Raw genomic sequence first — 16526 nt, forward strand, 5'->3', positions numbered from 1 at the left:
CCGTGCTCGGGCAGGTGGCCATTTCAGGTTAAGCTTGCATGTGCGCATGTTTGCGTAACATCGTCTTTACAGTCTGTTTTTGAACTAAACGATAAATAATTACTCAGCGTCCGTCTTTAGCTGTCTTCTGTTGATTTCTTATTATATAAAAAAGACACAATATAAGCACACTAGCTTTCCCTGGCGCCTGCTTTTTCGAGCTTCTTTTCGGTGGGTTTAAAACTGTAATCATGACTTTCTGAATCACCTGTGTTCTTATGTCCTCGAAAACTCAAGCAGGAGAAGAAAGCTTGGAAGGGAGAAAAAATCTAGCTGCGAAGTTTGTTTCCTTTTTTTTTTTCCTCTGAAGTAGCAGAGGTGCGATGAAAGGTAAACAAATGCCATAAAAATAGTGATCCTTACAAGGTTCGCTCCAACCTCGAAGAAAAAGCAAAATTTTGCGCGAAACGCCGAACTTGGAGGTTAAGCCGCGGCGTGGGCGACGTGACGCGAAGCTTGAATCTCGAATGCAACGCACCGCCGATATTGACCGCGGCCCTGCAGCGTCAGGGCGCCGAAGAGAATTCACTGGTGCGTGAGGTCACGGAGCTCGCCTTTGGGACCACTTCGTTGCCATCTATATCATGGCGCTTCCGCGAACCGGCGCTCTCCCAACATGGAGTGCTTGAAAGCCTTCAAAAGGAGAGTGCTGCCATCATCCACACGTAATTGGGGTGCGTTATGAAATGACGCCGAACGGGTGCTATGTCACCCTGCTTTCCTGCGGGTGGCATAGTATTCAAAATATTTGACAAAGCCTTTACTTTGAGTTGAGGACAACTGGTGAGATACGAAAAGCGCTACACATTGTTTCCGACATGGTTACTAAAGAGTGCATGTTTTCCGTAGACCCACTAATAAAGATTATAAATTCGGAATTTCCCGCAGGTTGCCCAGAATACTACCCCAATTTAAAGGGAACAGGCAATCCTTTGTAAGAGCTGGCATCCTGTTACAGCAATTCCATACAGATAACGTAGTAGGATGTTTTTATTGAGGTATGTATTCTAAACATACACGGTACCGTAGGTGCCGAGGGCAACACCCCGTCCCCTCCGAAAATAAGCAGATGGCATAACATTTGTTTTTAATTTTTAAAGAACCTTTCAAAGTGTGGAGGAAGAATTACGGAGGGATACGGGAAAACATTAAATAAAAAAAAACTTGAGTGGCCACCACTACACAACCCATAATATAATTATGCATATATAAAGGAATATTATAATTACATAAGTTTAACAAGAATACACGACATTCGCTGCATTCGCAGTTGCGAGTGCAGCGATTGTCGTGTTTTCTTATGTCTCTCCGCTTTGTCCTGGTCAGTGCGCTGCTTCACCCACACGGAACGATCATTAGTCACCAGCTCGCCCAACTTTCCACATTACTAATATAATGGTTCGATGACCAGCGGTATGTTGGAATCTCGTCTGCTAGATCATACACCGTCCTAGTTGAAGAGAGGTTAAACTTGTACATGTACCTACGAGCTTTGTCAACCCAGAAAGCGATGTTGTTTTTGTTCTGGTTTCTATAACAACAAAAAGATGTCTACGGGTTCACGATTCTATTGTTGTGGCATTTAATAGCTGCAAAGAGCACTCGGCCACGTCTGCAACACGTTTGTTTCTGCAGATAGTGAGATTACTTTTTGCATGGAAGGCTGTGTATGGCTAGGCGAAACGAAAAACCCTTCGCTAAACATCTCCCTTAGCTGGAGACGTCCTTAGCGAACGCGTTCCCGCCATTGCCACGTTGACGCCGCTCTGTCCGCAACGCCGTCTCCTCGGCTCGCCGTTGTCGCATGCGTTCGATATCTCAAGTTAGCTCGGCGTCGTGGTTAGCAGCATCCACCCGCCATTGGCCCTCGCGTACCACTAGAAACACAAACATGTAACCAATAATAGAGAAATGCTTGAATACAGCGTCGGGATTAACCCACTGCTAAACACCGGGGCCGCACGTTGCAGCTTCGCTGGTTAACCATCTGTACGGAGTGCTTGGGCGGTGTTTTTGTAAAATATATATTCATGTAGCGTACAGTGAAGCATCTCAATTTGTTTGGTTCCAACACTCCGTTGCACGCGGGAAAATGGTGGTAAACAAAAATAGGCTAGTGAGGCGCTATCTCAAATCCAACTGTAATATTCAATATAAAAGAACACAGAAGGACAGACAAACTCATCGCGATGATTCGTATGGCACAAGACGGCTTGCATATGTTGGGAACAGTGTTGTCGGTTGTTACGTTTGAATGTATTAGCAAAAAGATGCCGCTTCACGGTAACCGCGAAGCATACCAATGAGATGCCCACACTGTTACAGAATATAATCAGAGTGGCCAGATAACAGGCTCCCTTGCCGAGGAAGAATGGAACAATAGGGAATACACACTTCTCGCTTGTGGCCCTCCACTCGTGTAGAGGCATAAAGGGGAGAAAAAAAGAATAAGCAGCGAAAGAAAGAGCACTAACAGAACACACACAAAAGGGGCACTCCGAGTCTGCAAATGGTCGCAGAGACATGTTGCATCTACCCTTCGGTTTCTTCCTGTGCAAACCACGATTTCTGCCATGGCAGAATGGTCCTCGCCATCGAAATGCTGGCGTAAATAATCTTTTTTGATGTTCAAAACAATGCAATAGCTACGGGGTTGCCTATAGTTTTGACTACGTGTGGTTCCTCAACATGCATCGACTGCGCTGTGCTCGGGTGGTTTTGCAATGAATCCCCGGAGTCCCTTAGTTTGCCTATTTGCAAAACGAAGGGTTTGTATATTGTCTTTTGAAGCACCACTGTTATGCCCATTCAACGGGGCCTTCAGCTGCCTTCTTTGTGAAGTGATTCTTTTGCTAGGGCAGAAGCTAGTAGCAATGAAGTTCCTTACATAATTTCGTTCAAAAGCAGTTAGCAATGTCGTTGTCAGTGACCCGGTTGCTTCGCTACTCGAAGCAACAATTCTACAGCATTCTTCTTCAGCATAACGTATGTCTTTATATACACTGCTTTTCCGCGAATGTTGTTCTACGCCCTCAGTTTTAAATGTGGAGCAATTCTTGCCGGCGGCTCTGTCTGTTGTCCCGCGTCCCACACCACCACAGCGCATGCGCGTCCCCTCCCCTCTCTCCTCTCCTACGCTACATCCCTTTCTCTCCTCTAGGAATCCTGTAGGGAGCGGCGCCCGCGTCCCACACCCTCACAACACATGCGCGTCCAATCCCACTCTCTCTCCTTTCCTACGCTCCCCGCCTTTCTCTCCTCTAGGAAAACTCTACGCAGCGGCGCCCGCATGCCACACCCCCACAGCGCATGCGCGTCCCCTCCCCCTCTCTTCCCTCTCCTATGCTACCCCCTTTCTCTCCTCTAGGAGTCCGGAGCGGCGCACTCGACAGGTGGTGCGACAGCTGCATACTCCGCGGGGGGCGCCACGGTAGTTCCGCGGTATGAAAATGGCGGAGCGCGCGTGCCTCATTCTCTCTCCTGCGTAGCGTCGCGATGAGCGCTCGGGCCGCTGCCGCGAAACCATCCCCCGCTCAAGCTAACCATCTCCCCGCTGCTTCGCATCCACACATGGTTCCCTTTAGCAAGAGATGGAGTAATTTTTTTCTTTTTTAATACTTCGCACGTAATTCTGTTACTTCCATGTATTACTTAAACGATAGAACTACAGCGTATACTATCGAGCGTATAATATCGGAGAAGTGGTAGATACTGTAACGATTAGACAAAATGTCTGATAGCTTATGTCTGTGGCTGCTGAAAAAAAGCCTGCGTATTCAAGTTAGGATGCCACTCGGTTACGTGCGGAAACTTCTTGAACCTTGTCTTTACATAATCCCTCAGAATTCAACTAGTGCTCTTCCAGTCATTCGACAAATTTTACGTTAGTCAGCAGAGCAAAAAGTTAAGTGAAGTGCAAGAAAGCACTAGAACATTAGTAGAGAGGTACAGTTCATTCAAAAAGCTATCTTGAATATGCTTCTAACAATTGCGACTTTTTGTGTGCCACAGTCATGTGTTCACACGTGTGTGAAAAGAAAAAAAGTGACAAATCTGGTTGTTTCAATAACAAAACGGCAACATATAAATAACAGACCATTCAGATCAACAAGGATACAGTAAGTTCTGTAGAAATTTAGTTTTCTAGAACTCGAAATTGATAGAGATTGCTGTTATCCTAAAGAAATTCTGAGAACAAGATCACTAGGAAACAGGCCAATGAATAGAATTCTACTATGATGTAAGATAAAAATGCTAACCTAGAAAATGATATGTCTTGTCGCAGTAATGTATGACTTTCAAGCCGTGCGTGAATATGAAAGAAACTTAGTTCCATTGAGCACGTGGGTTCGCGTAGAATGTTTATAATTTCACTGTCTGCAAAACGAACCAATCTTTGCGTCAATGGCGAGACCTACATCGAGTGTTCCTGTGAAGCAAAGATAATAAAACAAATTTTTAAAATAATTATTTGTTGTTATTCTTGCGATGCCCTGTGAGGGGTCGGGTCACGGCAATGCAATTTTTTGCTCGCTAAATTGGAAGGTAACATATAACGGGGCCTCAAGTGCTTAAGATATTTAGATGGCATTCCTCCGGCCACAGCGAAGCGTCTGAGTGAGCTTGAAGAACTTCCGTTAGGCAGGTCGCATTGGCGGGTTTATATTCATGGCATCACTAGGGGCCGATCGAAACTCGATGGTACGTATTATGTGAATAAAATACCACCAGTAACTTGCACCTCTAATGTTGCCTTTACGTCTTAAAGTGCGATCATCTGCTCACACTGCGAAACTGGGCAATTGTTTTACAGGGGTCAGGCTAGGTTTGTAGCTGCAGTTCTGAAGCTATTTTCAATGAGCTTCATCCTTTGTTTGATAATGACTTGACCTGTTTCGGCACTGTCGTTGACAATGCCGATAATCATAATGTTTCTAAACAGGTCACTTCCATTTTTTCTGTGTGACGTAAGGATAGAAAAAGGTTCAAAGCTGAAGTCATAAATGCAAACAGCGAAATACCATTAATTTACGCATTGTCTTTGATGTAATTGGTTGTTCATAGAATAATGTGAGTTTGACTATAAAAGTGTTTTTTCTAAAGGACGAGTTTATTATCAGTAGGAATAATGATGTTTGGGTTCAGTCCGATTCTTATTTAATATTCAAATTCGGGACAGCTGTTTCTTTTTTGTGGGCGTCGACTCTCTGCCTCACCAAGTTGTCGGCGCGGCTGTTGATTATAACTGCATAGACATTACTGAATGGTTTAGGTTTCCTTTCAAAGTAGGGAGTTTAAATCGCTAGCAGAACTTATTTAAGAACTTTTGCACCTCTGTGCGATCGGCATTCAACTTCCATGAACGTCAATGGAGCGTTCGGTAGTCTTCATACCCGTTCTCAGCAAGCTACTCACCTTTTGTATAATTGATTTATTACCTTTATGCACACTAGTGCTTTCCTACTATTGGTATTATTAACTGTCAGCTCTTTTCTTATTTACCTTTTATCATTGTGCTCTGTTCAGTTGTTACCAAAGGGAACATATACTGAAGCTTAACCTGATGTAATTCTCTCCAGTTTTTAAGGACAAGTAAGTGATACCTGGTACACGCGCAATTTAAGCAGGACACAATAAATATAGACACCACAAACGCTGGAAAGCACAAACACGTGTTTCTTACGTGTGCACCTTATTCTAAAGCGATAGTTTGCACGAGGAAAACGGTCCATCCGTCACGTTATACGAATCGCTATAAAGAAAAGAATCTATGAAAAAAAAAACGATCGAAAGTAAGAAAACGCTGGCGGTGGTGAGTTTCGAGCCTAGGACCTCGCGCTCAGATGGGAAGTATCTTGCCCGCGGGGCTAACAGACAGACAAGGTATTTTATTGAGGTCACAAGCACTTTTTCTCTTTATTACATGGGAGCAGAATCTTCCGCAAAACAAGAAAATTATCTCACGTCCATGTCGGTTTGTTGCGCAATAATACTTGAGTAAAGAAAATCAAAGTGCTACATGAATTAAAGGACACTAAAAACACATTCAAACACATTCGGCATGCTTCGCAGTGACTCAGCATGCTGGTCGCACATTCTACTGCGCCAAAGGCCAAGTACGATGAACATGTTATATGTTGGGTGACTGGGAGCTTTAAAAGGTAACAAATAATTGTGTACGATGGGATGTCTCAATTTTTTAAGTCTTCTTTGGAGAATGTCCGACAGGAACACGGCATCCCTGCAACCAGCAAACAGTGATTAATCGTTTCAGCATGTGAACACAAACGGGAGTTTGTCGAGCACGGAACGAAGCAGCCCCTTCTTTTCTAAGCAGGCTTTGAGAGGAAGGGTTGCCCAATGTATATTAAAAAAATTGTATCTTCTTTTTAAAAGCAACACCACCTCTTATGCTAATGGCACAGCAAGGCTAATTAATCGTAGTCTATCCGAATTTATCTGCCTCAGGGCATCGGTAAGGCATGGTTGTCCCTTGTCCCCTCTATTGGCTTTGTGCTTGGAACCGCTTTGCGCACGAATTTTGAAGTATCATACCTTTGACGGGCTCAAACTGTTATCCAATGAGGTCCGAGTATGCAGATGACATAACCTTCTTCTGTGTTGACAAGAAAACCGCACACTGACCTTGCCTTATGGCAACAGTTTTGCTCAGCTTTTGGTGCAGCATTGAACTTTGAGAAGAGTTCAGGGTTTCGGTTTGGTAGATGGATTACGATGCCAACACACTTCGCAGGTATTCAGTGGAGGCAAGGCTTTAAGTACTTAGGTGTAACCCTCTTTTAATATCGCAATAGTAATCTACACTGGCCAGCGGAAGTTGCAGAAGTGAAACGTAGGTTTAACAGCTGGCCGGGGCGGCAGTTGTCCATATTTAGCCAAGCTGAAGCTTGCAATGTGTTTCTAACAGCTCGACTGGGGGTATTTGCAGCTCGTCCTGCAGCTATTACACTGCTCGCGGCTTATGTTGGAATCTGGGTTTGCTACCAATGTATGGAGCTCACATGTTGAATCCATGCGGCGTGATAACCTTTTTTTTTCCTCTTGAGAATAGGGGTCTTGGCCTAGTTCTCCTTTTTGTTAGGCAACTTGTCTCCCGGTTATTCTTCTTTAGTGATGTAAACAGTCCATTTCTCAAAGAGATGTTAAAACTTTGAATAATGAATTACCTTCCAGAAATAGTTGGGTCGTCTTCTGTCTGAGATGCACCACTGGCTCCTGGGGCGTCTTCAAGGAGGTTGTCAAAGGCTTTCACTTTCTTAAGGTTCGCTTTGGCGGGGATTATATTTTCAATGCCACCCGCAAAAAAATTTCTGCTGCACCTATACACCCGTTGTTTTTTGTTCCACATTACCGTGAGCCTTTTTTGGAATTTTATTACCTAGATGTACTTCAGCGTGTAAGTCGAATGATCATTCCTCTGGGCTAAACAACCAGGCGTGCCGTTGCTGAATATATTTGAACCATATGAATGTGTTGTACCTGCGGTACAAAACTAATGTCGAATGAGAACAGTTTCTATGACGGCTTTGTTGGAAGATTTAGTGATGGTGGAATAAAATCTATTTCTAGGACCACATGTAGAGCCATCTTGGAGGATTGTGCATATCAGGAAAATTACGATTTTGCGAAAATTTAATGCCAGACACGTCACGCTCCCGATGCCGCTTACCGCTAAGGAGCGGTAAGCCTTATATTGTTCGGAGCAAGTACGATAAGGTTAATAAGCATCAATAAGTGTTTATAAGGGTTGCATCAAGTCGGATAGCGTTCGCAAGGACCGATAAAAGTTGATAAGGGTCGGATAATGTCCGGCAAGGTTGATAACGATGGAAACGGGTTGATAAAAGGTTTATACTACTGGGATCAAGTTTCACAACATGGATAAAGACACCGGGATGCGTAGAGATGAGCAAGCTGCACAAAGCTTACGCTTACTTGCTCAACTCCCAGATAACTTTTAAATGCGAATCATTTCTTGCTGGCGGCTCTGTCCGTCCGTCCCGCGTCCCACACCCCCACAGCGCATGCGCGTCCCCTTTCCGCTCTCTCCTCCCCTACGCTCCCCCTTTCTCTCCTCTAGGAATCCTGCACGGAGCGGCGCCCGCGTGCCACACCCCCACAGCGCATGTGCGTCCCCTCCCCCTCTCTCTCCTCTCCTACGCTACCCATTTCTCTCCTTTAGGAATACGGAGCGGCGCGCACGACAGGTGGTGCGACAGCTGCATACTCCGCTGGGGTCGCCACGGTAGTTCCGCGGTATGAAAATGACGGAGCGCGCGCGCCTCATTCTCTCTCCTGTGCAGCGCCGCGATCAGCGCTCGGGCCGCTGCCGCGAAACCATCTCCCGCTCAAGCTAACCATCTCCCCGCTGCTTCGCATCCACACTTGGTTCCCTTTAGCGGGAGATGGAGTAATTGTTTTTCTTAGTTAGTTTATCAGCATTGCACCGTTGGCGCCGTCCGCAATGGTGGACCGGTGCCGGAGATAGCGCAGTCTACAGTTCCCGTGGGTACGAGCCGCTGGGTAGGTGCGACTATGTGCCGTCATCGTCAGGCCGCCTTCACACAGTAGTTATCACGCCAACTAACGCCATTGCCAACACATAGTCGTCGTCATGCCATCATTGTCATAGACTCATGGTCACACCATCCTCATTCAGTCATCGTCATATCATCATTGTAATACAATTGTCATACCATTGTCGACATGCCGACGTTGTCATGCCGCCGTTGCCATACCATCGTCGTCATAGAGTCGTCGTCATGCATTCACTGGTATACCGTTATCACGACGCCGTCGTGGTCATTGAATCGTTGTCGTTCCAGCATTACATCTCATTCTTCTCATACGTCGTCGTCATACAATGGTTGTTACACAATCGTCATCACAACATCGTCGTCATACACTCCTCGTCATCACATTGTGCTCATTCCGTTGTCACCACGCTATCGTTTTTATATCATAATTTCACAATTTTCATACCATTGTCTGATACGGGTTTCGGCTAGGCCAGTGTATGTTTAGAATGCCAGCGAACCATCGAGCATTGTAGCGGAGCGTAGTAGTTGACACGATAAAACTAATAAACATTCTTTACGCTGAAATCTATCATTGATGATAGGGAACTTTCATACCCCCTTGTTATTCGGCGAGCTGGAGATCGGGAGCAATAACGCCAAGCCCACGCCTAACCTAACGCCTAAACATTTTGTTGCACGCGCGTATAGCCATCCTGTGAGATATTTGTGTCCCGTTTACGCGCTGTTAGCACGTATTGCGAATATAATGATCGACTAGCCTGTTTTACAGCATAATTTACAAATGAAATGAACGAGAAAAATGCTATATTTTCATGCAATGATATGTACTGGAGCATTTCTTGTGTCTGTCGATGTAGGAGTTCTTCACTAACCGAACAATAAATGGAAATAGTATTGCAATAATATTCTGCCGTATATACTCTGGGGAGCTTTTTTCTATGTCCGCCTGACAAACCGCGTGTTCGTCCTTGTGTGACTTCTTGAGCAATAACTTTCCACGCGAAACCAACATCGCCTTTTCGCGCGAAATCTATCATGAAAGAAAGCAGAAACAATTTGTAGTGAAGGCTTCCTTCCGATGTTTGTCGCTCTCCATCAAATGAACAAAAGATAGCGCCACACAGCAGCCAAAACTTGTCTCAGCTCATAGTGAAGTTCTCTATGGCTTTGTCAAATCCTTGCGCCCGTTTCATTCTACTGCTTTCTCTGAAAGAGGCCGTTTCCACTGAGCTCCAATGTGTGCGCCCTTTTCATTTCGAAAAGAAGTGGTAAATCGCCTTTTTTTTTCATTTCTCCCGCTGTTATTGGATATTCGTTTTTTTATTCCCCCTTCTTTTAGTTCTCAGTAGCCAGCCTTGAAAGAACCAAAGTGCTCTTTCCGTTTCTCCAGTGGCCGAAGAGGCGAGTCGTGATTTATCGCAGTCTTAAGTCGTCGAATGTGGTCTCCGTGTTCGCTGGCTTCAATATTACTTTTGTAATGTCCCATTTCTTCTCGCTGATGGAATTGCCTTTGCATGCTCATTGCAGCCCACTCCTACCACTTCTTTTTTTATTAAAAAAAGAGAGCTCTTTGTTGGGCGAACGGCTTTGTATTCCGGTTCAATGTTCACGGAAGTGTTATAGCGCATGCGCATTTTTATAAACTGTGCGTTTTTAAGGCATGTTGTTGAAAGTCGCAGATGCTGGCCACCATTTTCCTTCGACGTTTTCACACACGCATTTAGTTGACACTAAACCATCCCAACAAAGTTCTGCAGAACACGTTCGCCGCCTTAGCATTAGTAAAATAAACTGGTGCACAGCAAGGGAAGTACATTATAACGCATGTCCTTCTAGAACGCACAGGGAATCCGAGTCATCACCAATTCAAAAAAAGCAAGTAGAGATTAAGCAAAAGAAAAGCTGCCGTGTGGTCCCATATTGTGTACTCCTGAATTATAAAGAGAGTGTTAGAGACAGCGGGAATAAATGATTCATCAAGAGGCGTGTTTCCACGGGAAGGTGGCGTCACTGATGATAGAGATTAATTACAAGAGAGATGACCTTTGATCAACATCATCATCATCAACAGCAGAATGATGCAATTTGTGACCACTGCAAGAAAAAGAAAAAGACCTCTCCAACCTGTGTCCAATTATACCGCCTCGCGGAGGAGGTCCCACTGTGTGGTTGTGTAATCCCTTATCACATGCCAAATTACCGTCTCTAAGCAGCCTCTAAGATCCTCTAATTACTTTTTTCTTTTTATTGTCCCTATTAAATTAATCGGCTACCAGTCATTCGGTCTACGCGACTCTTTTGGCTATTCTATTTACCCGCCAAACAACATTTTGTAAATTTTAATTTCATACTACGAGTACACAGCGTCTCAATGTATTTGCAAGCGTTCCATGTCTAAGCACAGAGTGCTTGCTATGGATTGAGTCAATGGGAGATCTGCTGCTATGGTAAGAGTAACTGCCATGCTCAAGGCGAACTACTCAAGTATTCCATGAAGCGGCTTGTCCACGGCCCTGCAACCGCTCTTACTGGGCAATAGAAGCGAATCTTGAAGGCCGTGCTTTTGCTGCCTGCAAGCCCCAGAAGGAATGGCAGAGCCGCAAGCAGGTCATAGACGGCATGTTTTGGGCACCACCGAATGATTTCGACTACTTTCGTCACCCTCTCTAGTGCTGCCTAAGAACACTGCTGCTCTCCCTCGGTGATATGATGACAGAAGGCGTATTTAGCAAGGCATAGCTAATAGTTACACCAACAAAAATCTATCCGCACAAGAGAAGGCACATTTAATAAGAAAATACTATATGGATCGGAAAACACCTAATTTAACGGCCCACATATGCCGCCTCATTTACCAACTGCATACCCGGAATATTTCATTGGGAATATTCGAGGAAGATCGTGGAGCCTAATACGTAGGACAAAATAAATATTTAAATTCAATAACACTGCTGGCCCTGTTCGCGTGCCCAGGCATCACTAAAGACATGTACATTATTCACGGACTACTCGATGATTGCTTTTCGGTGGATTGTTCCCACCACAAAGAAGCGTTGACCAACTCCTCTGAAAAAGGCTGACTAAATATTTCAGCACTACCGCAATCGCACCGAACGTGAGTTACCACGTTCTGTCCTTAATCATCTAGAAGCGTGTTCCATTTCATTACTATTTTATGACTGCCTCAATATGAACAAGGGATGATTATCGATGGAGAGGGGCAGCGGTCAGCACATGAATGACAGTGGTCACACCTAGTTTTATTAAAGAAAAAGGGGTGGGAGGAAGGACAGGTCTTAGAACGCGAAAGAAACAAGCAATCAACGCGTTATTTGCAGGAATGATTGCAGAGCACGTGCCCTTCTGCCAATATTTATCCTCTGTTCTTAGCTCATTTTTGTTAGCGCCACCTGACATCCGGATCGAGCGAGGCGCTACAGCATCAAACTTTGCCCTTCAATCTTTTTTCAAGCTGTTTCACACGCTGAAATTACCATTTATATATTATAACAAATTTTTTGTGGCCACTGTTGGCTCATTTTGTGGAAATTTGGCGACACTTTATTTAGTACGCAATCAACGTAAAAATAAGCAGCGTTTCCCATGTGTTTCTTGTAGCGTTGACTTACCGTGAAAATGTGCTTGCACACGCTTGCACACGATATTTATTGTTAAAATGCTTGTATTCTTGTTATTGTATATGTTATTGTTATTAAAATGCTTGTATATGTTGTATTATTGTTAAATGCTTGTAATACAAGAACTTGTATTTTGCTGTAACTTGGGCTTTTTCAGCTTCTGAAGAAAACATTAAATTGCCACAAGCCTTGATAGGGAGGAAAACACTGAAAAAATTCTACATTTCATTGCAACTACTCGCAGCATAAAATTTATCGCAGAAGAAAGCGCATGCCTACACTCAATTTTGGCTACCCCTTCCGTGACATGCCCAGCACCTCCTCCCCCCCCCCCGCCCCCATTAACGACGTAGCCAGTAAAATATATATTGCCCTAGCAATATATTTTGGCTCTCTGCGCACGCGCTGAAGTTGACCTTTTTTCTGTATGTTCTGACGGTGTCATTAAACAGTTGGTAGTTTGGCGCTTCACTGTCTCCTTTCTTCTCTCCCCTTTCAACGAAATGTATTTCGCGCCACAGTCAAGTATACCTCGAAAATGTCGCTTTATCAATATCTTGCTCCACCAGCTCGCCTTAGGGAACAACTTATCGATAGTGACCAACGTGAGAAAAATGAACTGTCGAGAATAGGATGACTCTTGTCTTCCTGCTTGTCGACAGTGGCTGTGATGAATGGAGGGGCAACAATAGATGACTTCAAGCAGATCCTTGGTTGCCGCTGCCCCCAGGCGATGTGCGCTTCGTTACCCGTGTCACATGTTGCCGATATACATTTTGCTCACAAGTCCGGAGTAGGCTACTCAATACTTTTGTTTGTTTGCTTTTATTCTAAATTGTTCTCGACAGAGATTATGGGCTTGAGATGTACCTCTTGAGACTTTAAGCGCCACAGCATTTGTTTTTTTTTCCACGTCGATATGTCCTGTGCAAAAACGTTCAAGAGCCATTTTGACTAGCACTTCCAATTGTATGCCGAGTATTTTATCATGGCAAATGCCCACCACAATAATAAGTAGACCATACGAAGCTGCTAAGCGCCAGGGATAAAGTGCATATTTATTAGACAAATGGGCGATGCCAAGTTAGAAAAGGGTGATGAGTTACTCACAGTCACCGAGTTTCTCCCCCCATCACCTACAAGAAGATCTGATACCACCAACTACGTGAGTTTCCTACCCCGAGAATGGCGGGATGTGCGTGTGTGTGACTTGCCTAAAGCGTGGCTTGGGTTAAAATCTAGTTATTTTCACAATTATAACGCTTTCCTGATTAAAACTATTGAATAAAGCTTTTGTTTCTTCATTTACATTTTGTTAATGTTACTCACAGTCAATACAAGAGGTCAGTGAAAGAAAACAGAAAAAGACGATCGAAACGGACATACAGTCAGCACAAACGTTGTCATTTTTCTGCCAATTTTAGAAGACTTCGGCACAGTTCACGGTTAATATATATTGCTCAACAAAGCACGAGTTCTATCGGTAAAAAAAGTAATGGTTTTTTACATTAACAAAGAAAATTAGCATTTTACACTGTGTCTTAGGGAAGAATGAACCATCGTGATAGAACGCTGCTGGCTACACGCCTCTTCCAGGTACCCTACAGTGCAAAAATGTTGTGAAAAATAATACGACGAAAGTTATCGCAATTTCATTAATATACCTTTTCTATTTTCCCTGCTGTCAGTTTATCATTTTTCTGGGGTTGCATTGTGAGCTACTGTTAAGGGCGTTTTTTTTCGGTCACTTCACACACACACACACACAAATATATATATATATATAACAAACCCGCCGTGGTTTCACACTGGTTATGGTGCTGGGTTGCTGAGCACGAGATAACGGGAGCAAAGCCCGGCCACGGCGGCCGCATTACGATGCGGCGAAATGAAAAACACACCCGTGTACTTAGATTTAGGTGAACGTTAACAAACTCCAGGTGGTCCAAATTAGTCCGGCGTTATGTGCTGGGATGCAGTGGTAACGCATCATGCAAGTTCAGATAATCACGCTACATAGAACATTAAAGATGTTTCAAAACGCCCTGTTATCAGACATGTGGCACTACGCTTTCTTTTTTTTTTCTTTGGTTCCTGGTCGGCTACAATCAAGATGGGTGCTAGAAGTCATGCATAAAACTCGTTTTATATGGTTTAAAGCAATAAACACTGGCATCACATCATCGTTACAACCAAAACGCTTATATACTCTTATTACCGCAAATTCATCTTGTACAGGCCCTTCGGCCCTTAACGTCGCAGTGTCTATAAACCAAGAAATAACGTCAGACTGCACGCAGTCCGAGGGGAAAAAATCTGGCGGATCACATGTTATGTTGACTGTCAATGGCAATGCATTTAGCATTGAATCAATCTAGCGAAAGAACGTATTGCCACCATCGCCATAAAAATCCGTTGTTAAATTTTATATGCCAAAAACACGATATGATTATGAGGCACGTCGTGGTGGGGGACTCCGGATTACACGGGCATTTTAAACTAACGATGTCGAGCCGAGTTTTGCCGTCGCCAGCAATTTGATCGCAGCTGCGCCATAGTCTTGGCAATGCATCACGTGACTCGCCGTGTGCCTGGCTAAGAGGAGCGCCGCGCTCGCCTACAATAAAAATTGTTGGAACTCGTACCCCACCGCGGTGAGCTCCGCCGCCGCCGCCGGCGGCTTGGCGCATGCGCTCTACGCAGCTGGGTCGCCGCCTGACCACGTGACTCACCGCGCGCCTCGCTAGGAGTCACGTGCATTTGATCTGCATTGCGCTCTAGCATGCGACTTTTCCATAAACTGTGCAATGCCATAAGTAGGAGCATGTCAAAAGGCTCATCTTCACATTTAGGTGGTATCAGATATCGTATTGTATAAGCATATATATCAAGATCCTTTTTTAAAGTCCTTTGGAGAATGTCCCAAAACAATATGGCGTCCTTGAAATCAATAAAGCAGTGTTCTATGGTTTCCGGCACATTACATAGACGACAGTTAATCGAAGATACAAAGATGCCTTTCCTATTTAAACAAGTTTTAACAGGTAACGTTTTAGTGTGCACTTTGAAGAAGAATGTTTTGGTGTGTGGTGGAATAGGCATTTTACAGACCCGTGCAAGGACGTTATCTCCAGATAAGCCGAAGTACAGCGATCGGTATAAGGGAGGTTTAAAAAGCATATCAATTACATCTTTATACAGCTTTTTTTCTTGAGATAGAGAATAAGTACTCAGTTTGGGAATCGCACTGCAAGAAATCGCACTGAGAGGCACACTTCACACATGAATCCCTGCAAATATGAATGTGAAGGAAAATTTGCCGAAATTACTAAATTTGGTGAAACGTTGACGAGATTAACTTGCAAGAACGCCCGAATTAATGGGTGAGAACAGTCTCGAAAAAACATGAAACGAGACACTAATTGTCTAACATAAAGGTGAACCAGGCCAAGACCGCCTGCACTAACTGGTCCGAAAATATTGTCACGCCTCATTGGCTCATAAGGTGATGACCAAATAACGGTTACAAATATTTGGTGAAACTGCTGTATGTAATCCCTGGAACAATTAATTATTTGCAGCACATAGAGTTTTGTTGCCAAAAATATATTGCACGCTTTAGCTCTGCCCCAGAGTGAGAGATTATGCGGAACGAATGTTTGGGCATAGCGTCTTTGGGTTGGTACACGTTCTCTCCAGTAATGTGCACTTGACTTATAATATATATATATATATATATATATATATATATATATATATGCATTCCAATGGAATGCTCAGGTATTTTGGTGGTTGACAAGTCCATTCAATACCAGCAAAATGTGTCGGTTTAAAGATCCATGAGCCAAACCAAAGCCCCAAACATTTAGCACAGTTCATTCGTGCACCAGAAATTGCGCCAAATTCCTCTATCTTAGACACCGCAGTTGTGATACTGGGCTTGTGCGTGCAAAAGAAAGCGAGGTCGTCTGCATATGCCAGTACTTTTACCTCTGTTCCAAAACACTGAAACCATGAATATTACTAGAGTGAATTACGTTTAAACGGAGTGGTTCCAAGGAAAGGGCAAAAAGTAATGGCGACAAGGGACAACCTTGCTTCACAGAGGTACCAATTGACCCAGTCTTCGACAGGTGACCATTGACAACCAAACGAGTTGAACAATCATTATATCACAATTTCACACCTTTAAGTCTAACGGAGCCGACGTTAGTATGCTCGACAAGAGAAAAGAGAAAAGAATGACGGACCCTATCAAAAGCCTTAGCTAAGTCTACTTGTAGCATTG

Source organism: Dermacentor silvarum, chromosome 7, assembly GCF_013339745.2.
Source record: "Dermacentor silvarum isolate Dsil-2018 chromosome 7, BIME_Dsil_1.4, whole genome shotgun sequence".
NCBI classification, from domain to species: Eukaryota; Metazoa; Arthropoda; class Arachnida; order Ixodida; family Ixodidae; genus Dermacentor; species Dermacentor silvarum.